This window comes from Oreochromis niloticus, linkage group LG10, assembly GCF_001858045.2.
Source record: "Oreochromis niloticus isolate F11D_XX linkage group LG10, O_niloticus_UMD_NMBU, whole genome shotgun sequence".
Classification (NCBI taxonomy): domain Eukaryota; kingdom Metazoa; phylum Chordata; class Actinopteri; order Cichliformes; family Cichlidae; genus Oreochromis; species Oreochromis niloticus.
The window spans coordinates 3,269,970-3,294,730 of record NC_031975.2 but is presented as its reverse complement, the minus strand read 5'-3'; the positions used below and the strand labels follow the sequence as shown (position 1 = coordinate 3,294,730).

The window sequence follows — 24,761 nt, the reverse complement described above, 5'->3', positions numbered from 1 at the left end:
TACACGCTCCATGTGACAAGTTGCTATGTAGGGGCCAATCAAAGGGGGCGATGGGGGAACAAAACAGGGCAGAAAATGAGCAAATTCAAAGGCAGGGAAAGGAAAGCAAAAGAAGCAGTGAAGGACGCAAAGGCATTGTGTTCGCACAACAATCGAGGCTGATCCCACAGCGACTACCGGGCACTACCGAAAATACCGCTGCTGCCAGAGCCCACATCCTAACAGCACAGAACCAGAGCAGCTGGAGGTCTCTCTCTGCTTGAAGAAAAATCTGCTTTCATGTGAATTTAAATGTTATAATTAAACAGACAAAAAAAAGCAGTTTGCCAGCCGATTGCAAACAGTGCATCTCCTCTATAGTCTGGGTCTCTATGATTAAACTCAGTTCCAGCTTATGTTGTGACAAAAAAATTAAACTGACAAGAATAATTTTTAAAAATGTTGATTGAAACAAATAATAGCTGCTAACTGCATGATAGACATCTCACTACAGACACAATGTAATAAATTTCAAAATTATTAAATTGCTTTAAAAAATTATAATTTATTTTCAATCTTATGTATTTAGAAAATGTTTTTAAAATGTACAAAAGAGTAAAATATGCAACATAAATTCATTTTCATTTCATTGCTTTTTACATTAAAAATAATCTAAAAGGGAAGATGAACTAGATAAACAACATGAGACAAGGCCTGAAAATAAAAAGGACATTATTCATCCTGGATATGAAACAAAAAAAGGCTGCATGTAGAAAACAGAGCTGACTGATGTTAGCAGGAACAATGGCAGAGATGGGACCATGGGGTGGAGGGGAGGGGATTCTCCACTGAACCTACATACGACACAGTGACAGGGACAAGTCGGCCAAATCTGCCACAAAGACAAGCTCAACATTCTTGTCTCATGTTACACACTAACACGATCCAGTCTTTAAAAAGACACAACAGAATTATGAAACAATGTGAAAATATATACATTAGGGAAGCTTTTTATATATTTTTCCTTAAAGCTAAAATATTTTTTTAAATTCTTTAAATCAATTCCAAACGTGGTTATTTCTGGAATGTGTCTCAAAATACCTCATGATGAAATAAAAACAGAAATACATTTTTATTCCTTTTGATCAAGTGTGTGTGTGTGTTTCTTCTCTATCATCTGAAATTATCCTCTCCTCTGTAATATAAATATTACAGAGGAGAGGATCCAAAAGCAAATCATTTTTCCACTGTTCATACTAAAACTGGCAGTAAATGAGACAATAAATAAATGTGTTTGATTTCTCCGCACCACACATTTACCAGCACGCACTCAACCAAACAGCAGCTTTGGCAGATGTTTCCCGGAACACACAAGTAAACCAGCAACCCACCATCACCATCGTCCTGCCTGGAATCGGTGGCAGCTGAATGCCAGAGTGCTGCTCCACCACGTCTGCTCTCACAGCTCATGATGAGGCAGCAGAGCTAACCAAACACCAGGGAAGTTTGTGATTTTCGTGCCCCTCGATCTCTGAGTGACCCTGTCAGAGATTCCTGAACAGAGATTGTGACTGCAGCTTACATATCTAAAAAACTACCATTCACTTTAATGTCAGCTGTGCACAGGAGAACAGAAGCAATGTGGATTACCACTGTCATAAATTAAAGGTGGACTGAGGGAAATATCATATATCTTGTGTGCTAGCTAATGCTATTCTTTTAGGGTTGTCAAGGGGAGAAACGTGACCAATTCCTAGGCACTAAAATATCGGGTGATGGCAAAAACTTTAATAATTAACTTGTGGAGAAACAAACAATAACAAAGAGGTTACACTGGAGTCTATACAAACTGTAATAATATAACTTTAGAGAACAGTTACCACCTCAAATCTAGATTCTATCCAAAAGAAAGTGCAAACTCTGTCTAACTGAACCGACTTCAGATGTGTTGTCCCTTCTCAGGGCTACAAAGTCATTTCCTCCCTCCCTCAGGTCAAGCCCATAGGCTGCTACACAAAGCAGAGGCCATCATAATCTCCTAAACCCCCTGCAGTGAGTCCTGCTCAAAACCCACAACGTTTTCACTCTGTCATCTATCTCACATTGTTTCACTACATTTTCACTGTGGGAGGGAAAAACAAACAAACTCACATTTCTTTTGTTTTTTTTTTTAATGAATCAATCACTTTATTAATTGGGTGATTAAGTTAAAAATGTGCAGCAATTCGCTGGGCATGTCTGTAGGTCCCAAACAGTCTTAAGCTATGATCATCGTATATGAAAGGCAGCTGCTGCATTTGTCACAGAGAGGCTGGGTCTCGGGCTAACCACCACTGTCACCAAAGTCAAACACTAAGCTTTCCAAGGTGCTTTAGAAGGTGGACTGGAACAAAGGGCCCCTCAACACAACCACTACCCAAAGCACTATTTAATTAGGTGTGCAGCAACAAATCCTCCCCATTCAGTGGCTGGACACTTGTGGTATTGGAGTGTAGTGTATCGGTGGTGAAAGCCCCATAACACTAGAGGAGTGTCCCCGCCCTCACAAAGACACGCACTAATTCACTAATGCCTGTGTGTTAACAAGCCCATCGTCTGCTCCTCTAACTCTTTGTCTCTGAATGGGTGCTAATGGAGAGACAAAACAGCACGCACACACACTGAGGCCCTCCTTCAACACGTTGCTCTTTTAATAGACTGGACCTTGGTGTTAAAGCGGACATGCCATGCTGCAGCAGGCAAAATATTTAACTCTGCCTAAATTTAACCATAAACTGGGAAAACAGAACAAAACGGCCACCAGGAAGAAAGCAAAGATAATCTACCAGATGAAATGCACAGCAGCAGAACAAATGCTTTTATGAAGAAAATTTAATAGCAAAAAAAGTTGAATTTAAGGTTAAATATTAAGCACAAAAAATTGTAAATAAATGTTATTAATTTATCTTAAAGTAGGTGCTGAATATTTGTGAGAAAATCTTTTATTATCCTAATAAAACCGAGTAAGAACAACCAATCGGTTCTTTCTACTTTATTTACTTGACTTTATTTTTTAGCTTGTATAATGTCTATATTATTGAAATAAGCCTAATTGCAGTTATCATATTTTAAAACCATTATTTTAAAAAAGAGAGAGACAATGCATTACTAAATTAATTAAAACTCTACAGCCACGCTTCCAGGGACTGTCTAGTTTGATAAAAGACAAAGTAACTCAGACCAGGGTTGAATATGGGTGGTGGGCTAATTCTTGAGCACAAAACCAGCATATCCACCGAGACAAATCTTGTTTGATGGATTCCTGCTGCTAGATCCAACTGCAATAGTTCGGTCTGGGAGGCCCATTGTACCAGACGTGCCCGGGAAGGAAACACACTCAAAATTTATTAGAAACGGGACTCCTCAAATACGATATTAATTCGCAGACAGCATAGAAAAAGCATTTTACCTTAATCCAACCATGCCTGTGCATTTTCTCAGGGTTACAGTATTACATAACATAAAACCACAAAAACCTTAAAGCTGAAATTTTCTTTTCTTTTTTACTGTGAGCATATTTTATATTTCACATGGAAAATTATATTTGTGTTTTAACTGCAGCAACTCTAACTCTGCATTTATGTAAAGAGATCTATTTGTCCTGTTTAATTGTAAGATGTAGGGAAATATTGTAATAAAATATTTTAAGCATCTTTCATTGGCCCAAAACTAAATTTAAGCATAAAGTTAAACTTCCTTAATAATGCTAATGGAGGCCCATCATCATGACATCAGTTTTGCCGGGAAAAAGAGGGTGAGTGGGGATTTAATAAAAAAGAGAAAAAAGGATTTGCGAGAAAGGAAGAAAAAAAAGACGAGCGTATTGCAACACTAACGTCTCCCTGGGATTTGGCGTGGCTGTCTGTATATGTGTAAAACAGAGACACTGACAGAGAATGAGACAGCGTTCTGTCTTCCCAAGTGCTCGAGTGTAACTAATTGTATGAGTACAATTATGAGCATCTGCTTTTTCATCTTTGGTGGAAGCGCGCGTGTGTGTGTGGACAAACACGTGTGCGTCGCAGCTGAAAATGTGCTCGGCTCTGCGGTCTGAGAGCGGAGGCTGGGCAGTGCCTTTAAGCCAGCGCTGGGTCAGTCCAAACACACTGGCAGCTATTCATGGCCCAATCAAATTGATGTGAGATTCTGTCCCTCATCTGCCCCCCATTTCCATATGAATGCAGAATATGCTAAAGCAAAAAAAAAGGAAAAGAAAAATCTGCAAGATCCTTGTCCCATGGAGCCACTGCAGGGTGGGAAAACAGATTTGCAGGGAGAACTCTACATGCTCCTTTACTGCAAATAACAGGAATCGTGGCATCATAAGCACTTTTAGACAGAATAATAAAAAAGAAAAAAGTCCTTTCACACATGCATGAACGCTCTCCTCACACACATTTCAACGAAGCCAAGGTCAATGCTGCCGTCAGTCTAGCAGCTTATGAATCAAAAAAACACACACATACATATTCAGAGATGGTCTATCGTGAATGGACACAAACACATACACAGGCATAAGAACAGATCCACGGAGGCTCCATCCCAGCCTCTCTGTATTAAAGGCTTCAGCCAGACAAAGGGTTTGTCGTCAAAGACAAACAGCGGGAAGCATGGAAACGGCAATGAACGTGATGTAGAGACGGACACCTCGGCGCGAAGCCACGTTTGACAAACGGCAGTGGCTTAAAAAGAAAAGGAGGAAAAAATGTGCAGATGTGCATACCCTGGATGTCCCGTGTCCCCTCTCTGCTACCTGGCAGGCACAGGTAAAGGCAGCTGTGTGAAGAGAACGCCATCACGTGTTTGTACGTATGTTTCAGACAGACGTCGGTCTCCTAACACACACCAGACAATGTCACACACTCCTATTGTTCCACTCCACCGTTTGGCCCGAGACAAACCCCAGTCCTGTCTAGCTGTTTAAAGGTGGGCTCAAGCTCAAAGCGAGGAGGCCATCTATTACCAGGAGGGATGAGGGGAGGGGAGACAGAGACCCCCAAATAGAAGGTGGGGTGGGGGGTGTGTGTGTGTGTGGGAGTGGGGGTGTCTCAGTTGGCAAGGTTCTTAACTGCAGATGAGCACAGGAGCTCAAAACCTGCCACCTCATTCTGACGAGCAGACGATGGAGTGCCGCATGCAGCAGTCAGTCTGAAAAAGCTGTTTTTGCCTGAAATAATCAAAAAATATAGAAAATCTGAACTTTCTCTGGGAGTTGGCTGCTGAGTCAGAGAATGAAGATGAAGTGAACAGACTAAACCAGAAATTTAATATCATCAGAACAAATGTCACAAAGCCTTTCAGACACATTTCTTGAGGTAAAATGCCTAATAGTGCAGAAAATTAAAGTAATCCTCACAACATTTAGGGCAATTTAGAAGATATTACAGGGTTTGTCCAGGCTCAGAAATGGGCCTTTGGGGCGCGAGTACAAAGATACTAACAAACATATATAACTGGGGCAATGAGCTGTGTTGGCTCACTTATTTATAAGACAATGCATTTCCTGTTATTTCTGGATATATAAAACAAAAACATATTTGGTAAGTAAATAAAAATACACACACAAAAATACTAGTACTTTAACTCTGGTTTTCCTTTGCAGGAAGGCCGTGGTTTTTCTTTTTTGTTTTTTTAAAACAAAAATACAACCACTTATATGACAGTATATTAGAATAATAAACACCTAACATGTGCAGCATATTTGGGTTTATTTTTTAATTTAACTACAATTCCAATTGAAAAGATTTGATTTTATCTTTATGTTGTCATTTTTTTTATTTCAAGCATTAATGCAGGAAAAGTGCTATTTTTAAAGAAGATGTTTCTGTCTGATCATATTTTTGTAAGTTTAGGGAAAATATTTACGTAAATGTGGAAGAAAAAAAGACAGGCTATTTTACAAAACTAGTGCGGCGTAATTTCCCTTTAACCATCCTTTGTGTGAGTTAACTGCACAAATGTAAATCAGTCAGTAAGCTGTGGTCCAAAGTCCTCCTGATTCTGTTCTCTTGTGGCGATTAACACTGGGCTGCGTTACACATATTGTTGGGCTGTCAGGCACAGGGAACCCTGCAGCTGAGAAATATCTGTCACTGCTAATCACTGGGATACAGCCAGATGTGGACGTACATGTTTTTATTTAGAAAAGAGCCAATGAAACAGCAGTGATTTCCCTCCCCTGCCTGCCTTGCTTTTAAAACTTTGCATTAGAAATATAAATATGTAAATATGTGTTAGAGCAGTTGCTGTGAGACCTTAAAACATACTCAAACTGATGATATTTTAAAAGGTTTGCCCATGCTGCTGTTTTGGAGTTGGCTCATTGTTCTGGCAATGTGAAAACGCTCAGCTGTATGATGTTTCAAGCGAACATGGCAAGGTTTACAAAATAGGCTTTGTTTATGTGTGACATTACAGCAGTGATTTCTTTTCCATGCACACATCAGTCTGGTCTGGTTACCATCAGCCCAGCATCAGCCACCTGTGCACAGGCTCTCCTGTATTTACGTTGTGATAATCACAAAGCGGGATCTCGACCAGATTGTGTGTCTTATCTACAAAGAGTACCTCCTCCGCTCTGGGTCGCAAAATGTCGCAGGACACTCGAACAGATGAAAAACACGGAATGTTGGTACAAGATTTCGAATCATCGTGTCAAAGCAGAATCAGAGGAAAAAGCAGAAACCAGAGTTTTTGGAGCAGGCAGGAACTTTCTGGCAGCATCCCACAGGGCTGTTCTGCTCTTGACTAAGTCATAGTGTGTGACTCTCCAGCAGCACGCCGGGCTCTGCCAGCTACACAAACAGTGAGAGAGAGCATGACATCACCCCTCTATCATCCACAAGATACACTCAAGGCTCAGAGTTCAGCAGGTTCAAATGCTCGATGCAGATGGAAGCAAAGAGATCCTTCATATTATAGCCTCCTTTTAAAAGTCACCCTTTGCCTCCCCACTGTAAGGTCTGGCCTGCTTGATGGGCCCATTATACTTGCCAGTAACAGTAACATTGCTGCTACAGGGCCGTACCATTTATACCAGCTCTGAGGGCACGAGTACTCACTGCAGTACTCACCTGAACAATAAGCGTTTCCACTCAGACAAAGCTCCACATTATAGGAAGAGAAGAAGTCAAAGCCTCATCGTTTCAAACTGTTGCATCATCATCTCCCTCTGTATGATCTGTGAATCTCTGAGCTTCATTAAACCAGCAGCAAAAACTGACACAACCGTACACTCGTGTGTTCACTCTGGTGGTGTTGGCAGGTTAAGAGGTTCACGACCGGCCGAAACGACACCAAAGTGTGGCTTGCGGCGGCAAAGGTGATGTCACTTTTGGCGTGCTGCACCATTCTAAAGGGAATCTCTCTGGGCCATAAGATTCAGCGAGTACTTGGAAGGTGTTACCTACTCTGTGGGCCCACTGCAGCAAGCACGAGCAACCTCAGCACCAATAAACACAGACACAAATCTTCCTTCCCCCCTGGGCAGCTCAGGCAAGAGCCATCAATTCCCACACGTGGTCACCACGTCTCCATTCAAACACATTTCGTTACACTTGCACCGCATCGCACTCTGCAGCAGGTAACATGTGGCAATGATTTCAGACTTTGTCTGCTTTTAATAAACTGACCCCGAATGATGACTCGAACCAGTGTAGTGTTTGTTTTTGTAATGGTTGACTCTTAAAACGGGGTGCCATTATCACAATGTAAAACTGTCAGGACCCTACGGTACATTTTTTAATTTACCTGTAACATGTAAAACATCAGCTTCTCACAAGGAAAGTACGAGCTTGTCTAAGAAGACTGAAACCTGATGGAAGAAGATTAAAAGAAAGAAAGAAAGAAAGTAGTCCACCATGTGGCCCACAATCTATTCATTGCTCCTGTTTAATGTCTTTTGGATGCATAATCCTTTCAGTTTCAATAGCAAATTTAACAGTCCCCAAGGCCCAAGCACCAGACTGGTCAATACCAAACCAGACAACTAATTACCGAGCACACCGTGCTCTCCTCTATCCCCTCCTCCTTTCTTCCTCCATTTTTCTCTCCCCAGTTTCTCTCCCTCTCTGTCCAGCAGCTGTGGGGTTCATGTACACAAGAGCAGCAGTCAGGCAGTATTAGGTTTCCACTTCCCAGATCTCCCTTAAAAGCCTGTCCCATAATGGTCCTTCAGCCACACAAACACACATAAGGTTTCATATGCAAAAAAAAAAAAAAAAAAAAGGAGAAGCGCAATAAGTGAATATGGAGACATTTAGTTGAGCTTTTTGGCAAAAAGATTTCTGCTTTTCTTTTCTATCTTTTCCCTCCATCAGTTTTCTTCAGTGATCTTTCAGTGAATTCTTTTAAAATTCGTTAACGACAGGTTAATTGTTTTGATCGCGCTGTTTCCTTATGGTTGAACACCCCAATAGTAAATTAAATGTTTAGTGAGAAACAAAGACATAAATGTTCATAATGTCCAGCAGTTAAGCAGTAGCTTTAACAGCGTGTAATTACCACGTAATTGACGCCTTGTTTTCAAGCAATAAATTAGAGTGGAAGTTGACAAGCTGCTTAGCTCATAAAAAATACTAAAAGCTGACCTACGTCTCAGCTCTAAAGTGGTTAGCAGAGCTGAAACATGGGAGTGTCTAAATAAATTAGTGACGTTAAAAAAAATTCATTTGGTGGTTATTTTAATGATAAATTATTTAAGTAAATTATTAATTCAACCTAAATATACTGTATAGCCCAAATCACTGAACTTAAAAAAATGAACAGCAGATTAGACAACAACTATAAAAAGACATGCTAGATGGGTAAAGCCTAATATTGTACTATATCCAAAGAAAACAATTCCAAAAACCTAGATGATAATTTGACACAATGAAACTGAAACACAATTTTGTTACTCTTTAAAAAAAGAGAGAGAGAAAAAGATAACTGATGCCAATTTTTATTAGAGGTGTAGCATGATTATAGTTTGGATCGCCTTAAAACACGTGTGTATGGTGCAGAAACACTCAGCTGACCTTATGACATATGGTGCTTGTGCTGTTTTTAGTGCAGATGAGAAAGAAGTTATCCTCTGCTTCCCATGAGTAAATACCCCGACTGTGACAATGATAACACGGTCATGATAGCACTCTCAGCGCTAACCCAGCCTCATGTTGTGCTGTGTTGTGACTGCTGTCCTTTGCTTTACGGCCTTCCTCTTTAAACAGACCCACTCTCGAGGCTTTGATCATGACCCGAACGCACACCAGCAGCTCAGCGCTGCCCCTAATTTGCTGATGGGTTTAGAAAGTCCCTCAGTTAAAATCACTTCCCTTAGATAATGGGAAGAGCTGCCCCCCCTGTGACCTGAGCGGAGTGTCCTTTGTCTCACTCCTAATGTTTGCCTTAGCCCATTGTGTCTGCATTATCCAACACCTCCACCCCTCCTTGTACCACAGCTTTGACGCGACAACCCTGCTGCACCACAAAGAGGAAACGCTAAATGTATGGAAACCATTTCCCAGGGAGCCCCTTGAGCTCTATATGGACTCCCCTCCCCCAACAACCCCCCCCACAGCACTTATATGCGTGCTCGCCATAGAGAGCGCGGTGGTTAAAGAAGCCAAGCTGTTTAAAATAGTGCAGAGTCGAGGGGCTGGAAACACTAGACCTGACATATGCGCACACGCACATAAACACACACACAAGTCCCGCAACCCTTTGTCTGCAAACAAGAACGAACTCCTGTTGGCTCAAAGACAAGCAGACAAATTGCCAATGATCTCTTGACCCAGGAAACGGGCAACTGTCCAGAATAAAATTGCTGAAACACCAAATAAGATAATAAATATGTAAATTGGATTCGTGAAAGTACAAAGATGAGCACTTTCAAATAAGGTGTTCAAATACCAAAGCTGCAGAAGCAGTCTGGTGTGAGCACCTCACAGTAATCACTGGGATGCTGTTTAATCAGCGTCCTAGACGTGGTCACTCCAACAACCGCCTTGTGTTATACAGTAGAAACACAATGTTTGAGTTGTGCTCTTTTATTTCCCTCCTTACATTTGTGCAGCAAAGGACAGAAAATATCAAATGGGCAAAAACAAATGAAGAAAAAACCCATCGTATCAATAACTAAAACCTTTTAATGGCAGGTATAAAGTGAGCTGGAGGTGAAAGGAATGTAAAATAATCTTGCATCTTTATATCCGTCTTTCTTTTGTTCTTCCTTTCTGCTAAGTAGCACAAAGGACAGCTGGGTAAGAAATGGATCACCGGTAAAGAGACACAGCCTCCATCACAGACATGACATCACCCCCTTTATAAACAACCCATTGGGGGCCATTTGTGCCAGAATCCAGTGCTGCATGTGTGCTCGTGCGTATGTGTGCATCTACTCTTGCTTTGCTTTGTAGATATTATTTTTTTCACATCACTTTAAGTTCAAAGACCGACATGTTGTTCTACTTTTCTTCTTCATGTGGTAATAATAGGTTGGACTGAAAACTGTAGCCATGGGTATTAATTTATCACAGCGAACAATCCCAAACACTAAACATCTGTGTTATTTTCCACTGGCAATGCTCAAGACTTGGCTCAGGTCATTAATAATTCAATAATGAGTGACTTATGACGCATATCATCGGTCATCATTATTGTAGTGTTGAATGACATTTAGCATCCTCCTGCACTTCGTGCTATTTGTCAAAGTAAGTCATGCTAATCGCCCATAAAGTCATGACTTTCTTTTACCATATAAGTAACGAGTAAACAACCCCTATGACTTCCTTAAATATTAAAAAATACCCAATGACAAATTATTGCGCACTCAGAGCGATGACTAAAAAATGAAATCTCTGTCCTAAGAATACGTCCTAACATGTGAATGAATGGTGCCAGTTTAACAGTGCATCAACCTCGTGAAGGGCTACATGTGCATTGTGTACTGGGAGAATTCTCACTATAGCTAAGAAAGACAGCAATGTCTAAAGTCAGAGAGCCATGGCTAAAGAAAAGGGAGTGTCAACAATGTAAAACAAACAGACTTATCAAACTGGCATGCATAAATAAGTAAACCTGCATCTCAGAGACACACATCCAGCAGGTGACCTTTTTAAGAAACATAATGTGATGTTTGTAACATTAGCCAATCAGATTCCCACCTTGGACAGAAACTATGGCGCTAATAGAATAGAACAGAATGCAATAGAATCCCTTCATTTATCATTGTATGGGTGTACTAACAGTTGCACGCTCAAAAGCTTCTGCTGGTGCATGAAAGATGGAGTTTGCCAGTCATTTTAAAAGTTTGGCTTTACAGGGGGTCCCACCCCAGTTTGCAATTGCACTCATATGGATGATCGTGTTTTTTGGACAGTGTTATTGGGATGAGGCACGAGCCACCATCTGAGCTCGATTAAGAAACTGAAGATGTCTTTCTGTGGAAGTCACGATTGCACCAATCGTATCTGTAAACACTGAGAAGACTTGCTGGTGGTGTTTCGCCATCTTTACAGTCTGGCCAGTAGACCACATGGTCCTCTCTGCTGGGACTCACAGAGGGAATATTTAGATCCCTGACCCAAAAAAATGGATCATGTATCAGTGAAAGCATCCTAAGCTGTTCTTTGCTTATTACGTGAGTAACAGTCACCTGGAAAGCTAAAGTAGAATGGTAAAATCAGTAGTTTGGAGCCATTTCATGCTCCTTTTTTTCTATGTTTGAAAAAGTTTTTTACTTAACTGCAAACTTTGGTCAAGACAGCTGACACAACTGAAAAGGCTTCTCTTTCTCTCTCTCATTAACTTTCAGGGAGAGACAGCAATTACGAACAGAAGCTAGAAGGTCTTTGGTTCATTTTAACACTTGCAGGGAAGATTTTATTCCACTTAAAATAACAGAAAGTGTTGTCATCAACTCAGTTAATATTAGTTTGCTTCACTATGGAATGGATGGCAACCTGTCAAGGGTGTACCCCGCCACTCAGCCAATGACAGCTGGAATAGGCCCCAACCCTCCTGTGCCCCTGAACTGGATAAGTGGTTAAGAAAATAAATCAATGGATGGATGTCAGCTCCACGCCCGATGTGTTTGTGTGTGTGTGTGTGTGTGTGTGTGTGTGTGTGTGTGTGTCTGTGAGTGTGAGAGACATAAAAAAGGAAAAACGTCTAACTATAAGAGACTCTCACTTTGAGCTGAAATGTGATAAATGCAAATAAAACATAATCTCATTAATATTATTATTTATTGATAATATTATAGAATATATCAATGATTTTTATGTTGTAATTACTTTTTAATTATTCCTGTTTTCACTTACTAATTTACTAGCAAATGCAAAATCAGTAAATTTTTATCCTTGGATATAAATTGTGACATATCAGGTAATGAAGTTATGAAAGCAATAATTTAGAATAATTCAGACTCTCAAAATGAAGAAAACTGTTATTAAATGCTTGCATCAGGAAATTCCCTAAGCCCAGATATCAGTATCATAACAGAAACGCTGGATTGGGCCTATTTTTGCAGTCGAATCTTGACCGAAACTCAAGGCCAGTTCTGCATTCAATTTGTATATTGCTTTTATTTTGAAAGTTCTGATCCGAAGTGCTGTTTTTGCGACTCCTTTGTTGCTCACTGCTATTCTTCATCCGCCATACTGTCTCTGGTTTCAAATAAACTCTAATTAATGATCCAAGGAGTCATAACCAATCGTGCTTTCGTCTACATCACACAGAGAAGGGAATGTCATTTAATGACGTAAACTTTATGACTTTAAAGTAGATATGCCAAGTTAAGTTTGCTCACAATGCATGATCGTCACATTGCTCAGGCCTAAGAAGCAGTTATAAAGCTCCTCTCTTCTTGGCCTTCGGGGGTACGAACTCCTGCTGCATGAACAGCTGCATTGTTGGAGAAGTTATTTTGATCATATTTCTTCCTGGAACAGCATGAATTAACTGTACGCCACACTGTGTGCCTACATTAGTCAGCAAAATTCAACTAGAAGCTGTCTCCTAGTTAGCCATTCTCAAAAACAAACAAACAAAGCAATGACGACTAAAAACTTCTTACTGTCCACACTTGCAACAGAACGAGCCTCCCCGAATTCAGCCTGGTGATATCAGGCTTTGTTACAACAATTCATGTGTAAGAGGTAAAAACTGGAGCAGCCTGCTTGGTAAACAGAACGGAGACAAACAGGGCTTCCACTCACTGGTTTTACATGCACTCTAGTAATTTGATCATAACCCGAGTAAGGCAATACTCACATTATTGGGACTGTCATACAAACATCTTAACAAAATTATCTTACTTGCATTAAGGCTGTAGTCGGAGTAAGCAAAACTCGATTTACAGAAATGGATAAGTAATCGATTTTTAGATGACCCTGACCACATATAGAGCATATAGCACAGTATGTATACAGCTGCCACACGAGTCACAGAGTGAAGCACATGCAAAGTGGTGTGTTTGGAAAGAGAAGGAGCCAGGTGAGCAGCTGTGAACAATAAAACACGGTTTTCAGGCAACAGCACATAGATGATTACCAGCACACAGGTTCGCACAGGTTGCATTATGATGAGGTACAAACATATTTATCTGAAACATAAGGGAGACATGGCATAGCTGAAATGAAGTCAGTGGGGAAATGCACAACAGCAAACAGGGTGGAAGACGTGGGTGGAAGGGCTTTTTAAAGCTTTTAAACCCTTATAAGTAAGTGTTTGATCTAAGGATTCAACGAATGCAGTTCTTAATGAAAGTTAATTTAGATAAATGCCCTCTGACAATTCAAGGTAGATACTGAGTGGAAAGACTTAAGTTTTAGAAAGATTTTAGTATTTCATTTTTATTTCCTGTTTGTCTGTCATGTTATAGATTTTAACAAACAAACAACTTAGGAACGTCACAGACAATTACCTTAACACCCCTGAAAATCATAGTAAATATTACAGTGTGGCACTAACAGGCTCTGAGAATGACTCAAACACTTGGCAGGAATATTCAAATGTAAATCATGTAACTTCTCTCCTGGTTGAGTGGCAGAAAAGGAAACCACCTCCTATTTCCTGAACCAGTCGGATCCCGCCTGCGTTCTGGGTTTCTGTTTTCATCCTGAATGACACCTCTGTCAGTCACATGACAGTGGAAGCCTAACAACTAATAAATCACTGCTCCTAAGTGAGCTTTTCCTTTTCACTGCCTGCGCACAAGAACCAGGCTAATTTATAACTAGAACAGGCATGTAGGAGAGGCTAAAATTGGCCCGGGGAGGTCAGGCAGGTTATCTGACGACATGTCGTTACTTGGCTTAAAAAACAGCAGTGGAGATTGCCAGCAGACATACTACTGGAAAACATACGCAAATGCATCCCAGAGTCGAGTAATCCAAGGTTTCCGATTAGACGATGAACTGCACCGTACCAACTGATTAAGAGTCATAGTGAGCCAGAAACAAACGCAGTCTTCTTCACTAGCACTGAATTCTGGGAGCTGAGAAACTCAAGTAAAGTGTTTTGTCATTTCTCACAAATCAGATTTTTACTTTAGTATTTACTAAGTGCATTTTATAATTTGTAAAAAAAAAAGAAAAGAAAAGAAAAGAAAAAGAAAAAGAAAAAAGTCATTTTACCTCCTAAAAAGGGTCAAAAAATATTTCTGAGCTCAGCTGGAATTTTTACATTATTCTAATATTTTTTCAAGCTAACACTGTGAGAGAAAAGCAAAACCTGAAAGTGGTAAAGAGCCATTCACCAAGAAGAAAACGATCCACAGAATGATCCTCAGTGCTGAGCAGTCACTTTAAGTTTCTATTTACTCTCATATTACGCTGCTGAAGCTGGAAAAGAAGCCTTCGCCACCAAAATCCAACTTTTTTTCCAAGAAGGTGTGCAGTTCTGTGCTCCTTCATAACACTGTGACCCACATAATCAAAATAAAGAACCAGACCCTGCAGCACACAGCTCGCGTGCATGCATAAAAGAGCTGTGGTAGCAGCTAGGCTTCATCCTGCATACTATAAATTCAACTGTGTTCAGAGAACACCATAAATAAATTAAAAGAGGCACATCTGAGCCTTTTAAAACGTGGCTCTAAAAACTACCTTTCACAGGAGAAATAAGCCCATTACAGCCAGTCGAGACACTTAATTCCCACGTTACTGAGATGTCTAATGAACAAAGGGAACGAGGGAGGCACAGAGTGAGGCGGTCAGAGAAACGGGTTCTGATTTCCTCAAAGAGTGAGGTCAAAAACCCCGAACTGCCAGTGAACCATCAAGGTGAGACACATAAATCACGGCTCTAAAGTTCAGTAGCTTCTTAAAATGAGTTCCTCACTTAACTCAGCTAATTTCTCAAGACTCTCACAAACCACAGCTTTCTCTGTGCAAATAAGTGAAAAGACTTACTTTATTAGACTGACACTTTGCATAGTTTGTCAGACCCTTAAAGAATATTTGCACATCAAAAAAAATTAAAGTAAAATAAAATGTCAATTTTAAATGATGCTAGTGATATATTTCATGTAACTGATGATTTAAATTATTTAGTTTTTTTTATCTGCACCAACATTTGTGAGTTTGAAAAATGAACAACATTACTTTTAAAATAATTAGGTAACAATATTCATTCTAAATTACAATTCAGAGGATTTTTTAATTCAAACAAAATCTTAATTCCTATAATATATTATTATCAACTAATTATTGAGCAAAAATATATCTCAAATATATAAATAATATTAATTATTATAAATGTTTGTCCAGTGCCTCTCACATATGTGAAATGTGAGGTCCTTCTAACATTTCACACAATGGAGTTATTCGGGGAGCTTGCAGTAAAGTATTACTTTCACTGTAATCTGCATTATTTATTCCTTCAACAGCACTACAACAAAAAATCTGAATCTGAAGCACTTCATCAAAGGCCGATGAAATGTAGATCGAAGCTTAGTCTGCCGTATCCACTGCAAACTTGGAAACTTCTCTTTCTCTCTCTCTACGATTTTAGATCAAAACATTTGCTCATTGTGTCATTTCTTTTCTCTTGTTCATCATTTCGTTCCTGTAAAAGCAGTGACGGTTTAAAATACACGACACATGGACAGTTTTGTCAGTTGGTGAGGCTGACGGTGTCTCAAATACTGTTCAGTGTCTCACAACTGCACTCCACCCCATTTAAAAAACAAATTAAAAAATTCCAAACTCATAAAAAAGCGAAGCTACTGAGCCGCTGATAAATTGAATTAGCTAAAATAAACGGCCTCCACAGCAAGCCTCCTTGGAGTCGAGCACAGGTCCATGGCTACAAACGGACACATGTTTCACAGAGGCGTAACTAAATGACTAGTAAAGTTTTCACAACCATTGTTCTGTCTGAACCATTCTCTTTGACCTCTTCAAAATCCCTTCCCCCAGTCAACCGCCCCCACCCCATCACTCCACCTTGTCCCCCTCCCACCAAATAAAATAAAAAAAATTTAAAAATCATTAAAAATCATTGGTACAAAAATTCAAAGGCCTAGCCTCTCCTGTCACCAAATTAATTTAAGACTGACAACAGGTATAAGGAAAATCAGGCTTCTGTTGTTAATACTTAGGAACAGAGTTTAAAGTCCGACTAAAGAAGTTAAAGCAGGCAACAAATGAATCAATAGAGCCAGGAAGAGTGCTCCTGAGATTTCAGGCAGATGGATTCTTCTTAGGGACAGAACTTGTAAAAAGTGCTAAGAGGAAAGCACTTACCACATAGATCCTGACGTCCGAGCACAAGAATGAAAGCTTCCTATCTTGTCTATCTCCAATCCACTTCCATTTTTCTGAGTTACTATATTGCAACCCCCACCCCACGGAGAGCCGGATAGCAGAGAGCGCGACAGAGAGAGGGAGAGAGTCAAACACACACACACACACACACACTGGGGAGGGTCGGTGGGGGGGCTTAGTCCTGGTGTGGAGATGAAGGGGACCATTGCAGCTGTGCACTTCGTCAGTATCTCCTCAAATCCAATCCTCTGCTCCATGTGTGTCTGCAGCACCGCGGAAAAAGGCAACGGAAACAAAGTGATCCTCTTACACACAGCCCAGAGAGAGAGAGAGAGAGGGAGAGAGAGAGAGAGAGAGAGAGGCGAACAGAGAGAGGGCGAAGGAGCAAGAAAGAGTGCGAGAAACATACGCGGGGAAGGGTAGGGAAAGAAAACAAGTGAGCTTGTTTGAAGGCCGAGGAAGCTCGAGTATAAGCAGGTTCAAGTTTTCAGCGTTTTCTTTTACTTTGCCACAGAACTCTGCCGGCCGAGTGGGAGGGAACAAGTGAGAGCTTCTAGGAAGGCAAGGAAATAGTGCATAATACCTTCCAGCTTCCTTCAACCCCCCCTTCTCCCTCCCTCTCTCCCTCCCTCCCTCCATTGCTTTTCTCTCCCTCTCTATCAGTCTTTCTTTCAGTCTCTCAGTCCAGTAATAACCCTGTCTGTGGCAACCCCCCTCCACTGGGTGCAGGAATGCAAAGCAAGAGTTTCAAGAGGCCCAGTTAGACAACCTCAGAGTCACTGCACCTTGACCCGCAGGTCAGACGCAGAGCGTATATAGATATATATATACACACACACGGATAGATATATATGTACATATATATATATATCCCTGTGTGTGTGTATGCGTGTGCACACGTTAAAGGGGTGGGGAGCTTTTAGTTGTGTCTGTGTGTACCTAAATCTGTGGGGCAGCTTTACCTCACAAGATCATATAACCATACCCGGACAGCCACTTGACAGAGATAATACTGGTGGACACTTACACCACTGCTGCAATCAGGGTAACACTTACTGCTGCTACATGGCAACAATTAGTGCCTTCACTCAATAAGAGTAATTGTATTAAATTGTTCTGGACCTTTCCAAATGACCAAATAACTCAAATTAAAACATCCACTCGTGGTGCTCTGCTGAATTAATCTGAAGAAGCTGCTGTTTCTGGACAGCCCAGTGTTGGAGTGAAGCACATTCAATCACACAGGTTTACAAAGGAGTGTCAATTTGGGAATTTATTTACACGCGTATGTCATAATTTCATCATTTGCTGTTTAAAGTCCACTCCAAATGGCAAATATCGTAAACAACACACGCACGCAAAACAAACAAAAAAAAAGTTAATGACATCCATCTTTCTTTTTTTTAGCAATTCCAAGATGACATGAGACACGGCTGGAGCTGAAGTTAGTTTTTGTTCTTTTACTTTCAGATTACTGGCAGTTAAACAGACACACACATACACACACACACACTCTGGAGTGGACTTGGTTTTGCTTGGACAGTGTGCTGAAACAAGCGTTTAAATCCCGCCAATCAGGCAGGTTTGCATCATTTGAATGAGACAAGCTGGTACAGTCCTCCAGTCGGCGCCCAGTATTGTGGCTATTCTGCATGTTTAAAACCTATTCTTCTAATTCATTCAAGTGTTCCTATTAATACGGCTCCATCCTGCCCCCCCCCCCGGCTATTTGCCAATCCCTCAAACGAACACAGTCCCCATAGCTTATGAACAAAAAACACTGCATCGGGGCTACAGACAGTTTACTATTGTCACTAAGTGATGTTTTTTTTTGTTTAAATCATTAATGCAAATGTTATAGATTTACTTTTGTTTTGAAGACTTCCATCTCCACATGGACACCTTTTATCAATAAAAAGTACCAAAAGTCTCCATGAGCTGTTAGCAATACAGCTGCTGTAATGGATAATTAACATGGAAAAGCTGTGAAAAGCCTCTCACATACACTCAAACACATCAGTGACGGAACAACAAAACGCTAAAAAAAAAGGATTGTATCACTTACCAGTTGACATTTCATATTTGTGCATCAGTCTCCATCCAGCGGAACAGCGCTGACTGGGTGATAAAAGGCATACTTTACTTTATGCATCCACTTATAAGACCCATCTGTGCTCATATCACAAAGTGAGGTTTAATGAGGTTACAGGACCCCACATAAAAGGAGACGGCTTGCTCAATTGGACACTCAAATGCTTACATAAAACCCAGGTTCCATATATTAGCATTTCTGAAGAAGCTTGCATAACCATTATTTTGTTTTCAAATACAAAATGATTTTGTACAAAAAAATATATATATATATATATATATATATATATGTATATATATATATATATATATATATATACATACATACATATACATATATATATATCACATGACCCTAAAAAGATTTTAGCTTTCCCGCTAACAGAAAAATCACCAGGATTGTGATAACAAGAGCGTCCATCAATTTACACAGAATATATGTTTGTCCATTAAATCCGCAGGTAGAACAGGAAGATACATGATTTTCCTGTGACCCTGTAAAACACTCACTGCCTTCACTAAGTGCAGGCCAGTTGTGCTAATGTGCAGTCGCTTCACAAAGAGCCATTCTGAGGCAGGAAAAATCCTGTTAGCCTGTGTGATGATAAATATTTAGAGATTGTGAAAATAAACAGATATTATCGCGCTATATTTGAGTCCATTTTAGCCCTCTCAGGGCAACAATGAAAGCAGAAGAAGGATTTTAAAAGATTTCTGTTAAAGCAAAGAAAGCTGCTTATTAGTAAATGGTTCACAACTGAGACTTTATGAGAGGGAGACGCAGCTCTCAAAAAAGAAAAACATTTTTAAATTCTTATTTGGAGAAAAAAAATGGATAACTTTTAAAGCTTTAATAAACGGATTCTGTATGCATGCAGTTTTAATGTTTTGGTTACCACTGAAATCAAAGTTCATTTAGACAATATTTCAAATACAAACTGGCTGGAAGCCTTCCAATATGGCTGACAAGTGAGCTAACTATTAACGACCTAATACAGGTTTAGTAAACCGAGAATATTTTCTTGTGAAACTTTGTAAATTTCAAATTTACTTTTAATCATCATAATAAATATTGACCACTTTATTCATGATAATGATTTCTGGATCTTTACCCTCCAATATAAAGCACTATATGATCACCAAGCTAATTAACTCCTATCATCAGTGTTAGACCACAGTCATTTTTAAGACTGTGAGCACAAGGCAGAACAATAAAAAAAATGTATTATTCATCACCATCTTCTGAGTAAAATGTAAAATACATTGTTACAGGTTACTGAACTATTATGAAAAATGATATTATTCTTTACAGCCTATACAGCTGATTGACATTCCCATTAAATCATTTCTGTTTAATGCCAGGTTCATGTGTTTTTGACCAGTGATGACTGTCTGGAAGATTCTGGTCTTTTGTCCAATTTGGTGGAACAACTTCGGGTTGTCTCTTGGACCTCATCCTGCCTTGACTTTTACTGCTTTCTCTGCATAATTTCATTCACAACATCAGTAGTATTGTTCTGCTGACAGAATCATCATTCACCTGGAAACCAAACTGACAGCCAAGAGTCACAAACACTGAATGAATACTTCCCTATAACAAACAGAACAAAACTAGCCATCCTTCATACGGTAAAAGGCTTTGGATTGTGCCATGTTACCTACAGATGTAAACTTCTTTGAAAATTATTTGTTGCCCCACAATTTTTCTTAATGGAAATTTGAGAAAAAGCAACTCTAAATGCTAATTACAATAAAGAAAGAATTAGGATAATTTGAACACAAACTTAAGGTAAGTTGTGTTCGACATAAGGATGAAAGTACTAAAATTCATATTTGTGCCAAATAAAAGGATATTGCCAGTAAATAATATGATTGGACGTTGGTTTAAATAGGTGACTGTGGCTCAGGAGGTAGAAATCATCTACTAATTGGAAGGTTGATGGTTTGATCCCTAGCTGCTCCAATCTGCATGCCAAAGTATCCTTGTGCAAGATACTGAACGTGTGAAAGCACTTGTTGTGTGATGCATGAAAGCTTTAATGTTACCATGATCCAATTTTGTCATCCATCCATTTTCTTCTGCTTATCCAATTCACAGTTGCACGGGGACCAGAGCCTATTCCAGCAGTCACAGAGGTCAGTTTCTTCATATTGGAGTTAAAAATAAGAACAAAATCATTTTCTGCTGTTTTTGAATTTTCAGCCTCGTACTAAGTGCTGGTCGCTCTTCTCTCTGCTTGTCCTTTTCAACTGCATATAGATCAGGACATTAATACATAGCCTACAGTTAAACCTTATTGTCCTATGGTGAGTCTGCCTAAACTGGATTAGCTTCGGCTCTGCCTCCCCCCCGCCACAAAAAAAAGAACAGTAGTGAAAATGCCGGGCCAAGTTTGAAGTTGTATAGAGCGGCATTGGCATTTTTGTCCTCCTTCTCCGTTCTTATTCTTCTTTTCACTCTGGAGGTAGCCCAGATATATCTCTAGCCTGCTGCTGCCCTCCACAGGTAATGAACAGCCACACAATTCAGTCAGTGTTCAGCTGAATGAGAAAAAGCAGTAAATAGTCCCAATACTGTTCACATGCATGTGCTTCTGCAGGAATTTAAATTCATATAGCTCATATAGCACGTGAGCTGGATGGATATTTACAATAAATATAAGATATGCTATTATAATTCAGATCCAACCTTACTGGGACACAGTAAAGCTAAACTGTGTGCTTAAAATTTTTATTCTCTCATTATCATTTTATGTAGAGCATGCTGAATTTCCTGCGCTAACATGGGCAGGAAACATCTGACAGCATCTGTTTATTTGATCCTTAACGTGTGACGCAATCACTGTTAAGATTTCACGGCAGCTTGGAGGTGTTCAAACCTCTCACAGCCCTCCTCTGCTGTATGGGAAAACTGAGTGTTTAAATACTACACGCAGAGCGAGTCCTGGTCCATAAACAGTCAAAGGAATGTGTGGAGCATAGTCTACACAGTCTGTCCCTTTGTTTCTCACAAACACACATTAGCAATATCTTAAAGTTTCTCTGTGCCTCTCCTGAGCCAATCCAGGGTTGAAAGGGGGAAATATCCAAATGCCAATAAAAATGAAAAACTTACTTGTTTACATGAACGATGAGCTCGGCACCATGATACAGCAGAGATGCATCACTGTGCTCTCCATGCTGTGAAAACAATGACATTTAGTGAGGGCAGATTAGAGGATGTCATGTGTAGGTCTTAGTACAGTGCCTCAATTCACTTTCTTCAGTATTCAGCTTTTAAAGTATATCACACATTCAAACTGTGTGTGGAAAGCTGTGGGCTACAATCATTTATACATTTTTCTTTCTATATTTTTGTGGCTCTTGAAAATGACTGAGGACACCTGAGTTATACACAATATTTTTTGGTGTCAGGGAATTCATATTTCAAATCATTCACTGAAATCCCAAACATTTAAGGGAATCTGTGCCGGAATAAGTAAAAACACTGGAAGAAAAGATATTTAAAAAAACTCAAATGAAAAATATTTTGTATTTTTCCTGTGATTCTGGTTGGAACTTCTCAACCCTGTCTCTCAGTAAATTAAAGAAGCCAAAATCTTCAGCAGCCTTAACAGAGATGGTCAGAACAAAACAGAAAGTCAAGACAAATTTCCTTTGTTTGATTAGACCAGAATGTGTCTTTGACAAATTCAACTCGAAAATAGCAGCAAATAGAAGAAAGGAAAAGTTATCTGATGAAAAAGATATTTTACTGCTAACAGCGGCTGGCTGAACTCACCCTGTAGTTTCCTCTGTTGTTTTCCTCCAAAGGAGGGAGAGGAAGGATCCAAGCTTTCTTGGCTGATGCAGCATTTTTCCTGGCAGCTTTCGTGCTGCTTTTCATTGTAGAAATGTATGGCCTTTGCTCTACGCATCAATATCAACCTTTCAAATTAATTCTACCTATAAAATAAAAGTTTATTGTTAAGCAAACCTCTCCCGCTTCTACAAACTCTGTATAATTATTCTAATAATAATATTATATGTATTACTTAACCACAAGAGAGGTATATAAGCTAGCAACTGTTTGCTAATTTTCCACAGCTAATGCATCCGGTAAACTAGATAAATTTTAAGCTAAGCTAATTAACGCAACAATTAATAAAATTATAATTTTGATGTAAATTTACACTTTAAATTAGGATCCAAAAAAATAAAAGTACAAATAAGATACATAATAAGATGTTAAGAGTCTTTCAGAGATGCAGGGAAACACTGAAAAAAGATGTGAAAAGTGCAGAGGGTTAGCTGCAGCTAACAGGTAGTATATCATACATCAACCTGACAGTCACAGCAGGCAGAGCAGAGGGCCTGGTGCAAAGGTGCTGTATGTAACTGTGAGAGAGCCCAGTTAATGGGATAGAGAGTTTTATGGATAACTGTACTATCTGTGATAACTACTAAGAATCAAAATAAATATGTATCCTGTAAACCTGGAAGTTTTTATTCTGCAGTTTTGTCATTCTGAGTCATCCCTCCTGTCTACCAAGTTATTTTGTCTCCTATTTCTCTCTTTCTCCTGTTTTTTTCTATGGTTCAGACATGCATTTGTCCTTGGCTATAAGGTTCCATTAGTGCAAGAAATCATATGTACACTGTCCATGTGAAAATATTTGCCAGTCTTTTTCAATTCAAACTTCAGATGTATCACAAAGGGTTTAAGGCGGATTCAGAGTCCTTGACTAAGTCAAATTCCATTCAGTGGCGTTGGCTGGACTTACGCCCGTGAGGCGTGGGACCTCTGGAGGTGTTCTGTGGGGTCTGACTGAGGGACATTGGTAGAGGACGCTTTGGGGCTTTTGCAGAGTTTTGATTTGAGAAAGTGCCGAGGATAAATTTGGCAGAGGTGTATAGGTCCTTGAAAATGTAGGGTTTTTTTTGTTACATTATCTACAATTACACAGGCTATGCAGTATTTTTTTTTACTTTTGTGACCTCTGTGGTTTCACATCAACCTGGAAAAATAACAACTTGCTAGTACCTGATTTAAAAAATAGAATAATAATATTAGACACTATAAAAAATGTTAAAATAAAAAAAAATTCCATTTTTACAATCTTCATATATAACCTATGGTACAGTAGTGTGTGCAGTACACATTTAAATGTGCTACGACAGTAACTATTAGCAGTTCCGATAATGTGTTGAACTCTATTAATGATGTGTTATAAATATTTACAACAGGAATGCATTTAAAGCTTACAGGTACTTACATGGGCTCCACTCCAGCAGTCACATTGCTGCCTGTGAAAGAGGTGTGAATAACGCAAAACTACGCCTATTAATAACCTTTTTGTCAGACCTTAGTGAAGTAAATGGAAAGTTTTTTTCATTTAAACACATATGCACGTAATGTTAGATTAGTGGTGGGGATCATTTGACATGCTGAGAGATGCAGGCTCTTCCCAGGATCGGACATGTTTAGCGAGGTGTGAGTGTGTCTTGGAGCCCAGGTCAACGCCTTGAGCTCATTGTCATATTCCTTAACTGTAACCCAGGCTTCAGATCATCTGTCTGTAGACATGTTTTGATCAGACACCATAGCAGCCGCACAGAGATGGTGGAAAAAATCCTCCCCCTCACCCCAACCGGTCACAGAAGATGGTTGCCCCCCCCCCCAAAAAAAACTGGTTCTGCTGGAGAGTTTTTCCTGTTAAAAGGGAGTTTTTTCTTCCCACTGTTGCCAAAGTGGTTGCTCAAAGAGGGTGATATGATTGTTGGGGTTTCACTGTATTATTGAGGTGTCTTTACTTTACAATATAAAGTGTCTTGAGGCAAGTGTTGCTATGATTTGGCGCTATATAAATACAGCTGAAAAACCAAATAAGGTTTTTGCATGTCCTTCATACACAATGCCAA

The 24,761-nt window shown here is 39.7% G+C and overlaps 1 long non-coding RNA gene across 6 annotated transcripts in view; it reads right to left on the bottom strand.

Moving 5' to 3' along the window:
- Positions 1-23,253, bottom strand: part of LOC102078280 (uncharacterized) — a 49,971-nt gene extending 26,718 nt beyond the window's left edge. For 2 of the 6 annotated variants that reach the window (XR_003221945.1, XR_003221946.1), the window contains exons 1-4: positions 23,184-23,253; positions 22,642-22,805; positions 21,976-22,040; positions 18,835-18,887 (exon numbers count right to left, since the gene is read on the bottom strand). This is a non-coding gene — a long non-coding RNA (uncharacterized LOC102078280). Of the gene's footprint in view, positions 1-4,741; positions 5,175-16,748; positions 17,309-18,834; positions 18,888-21,975; positions 22,041-22,641; positions 22,806-23,183 lie in introns of those variants that run through there. The other 4 variants (XR_003221951.1, XR_003221948.1, XR_266509.3 and 1 more) reach the window with 4 other exon arrangements.
- Between the last annotated feature and the right edge of the window lie 1,508 nt (positions 23,254-24,761).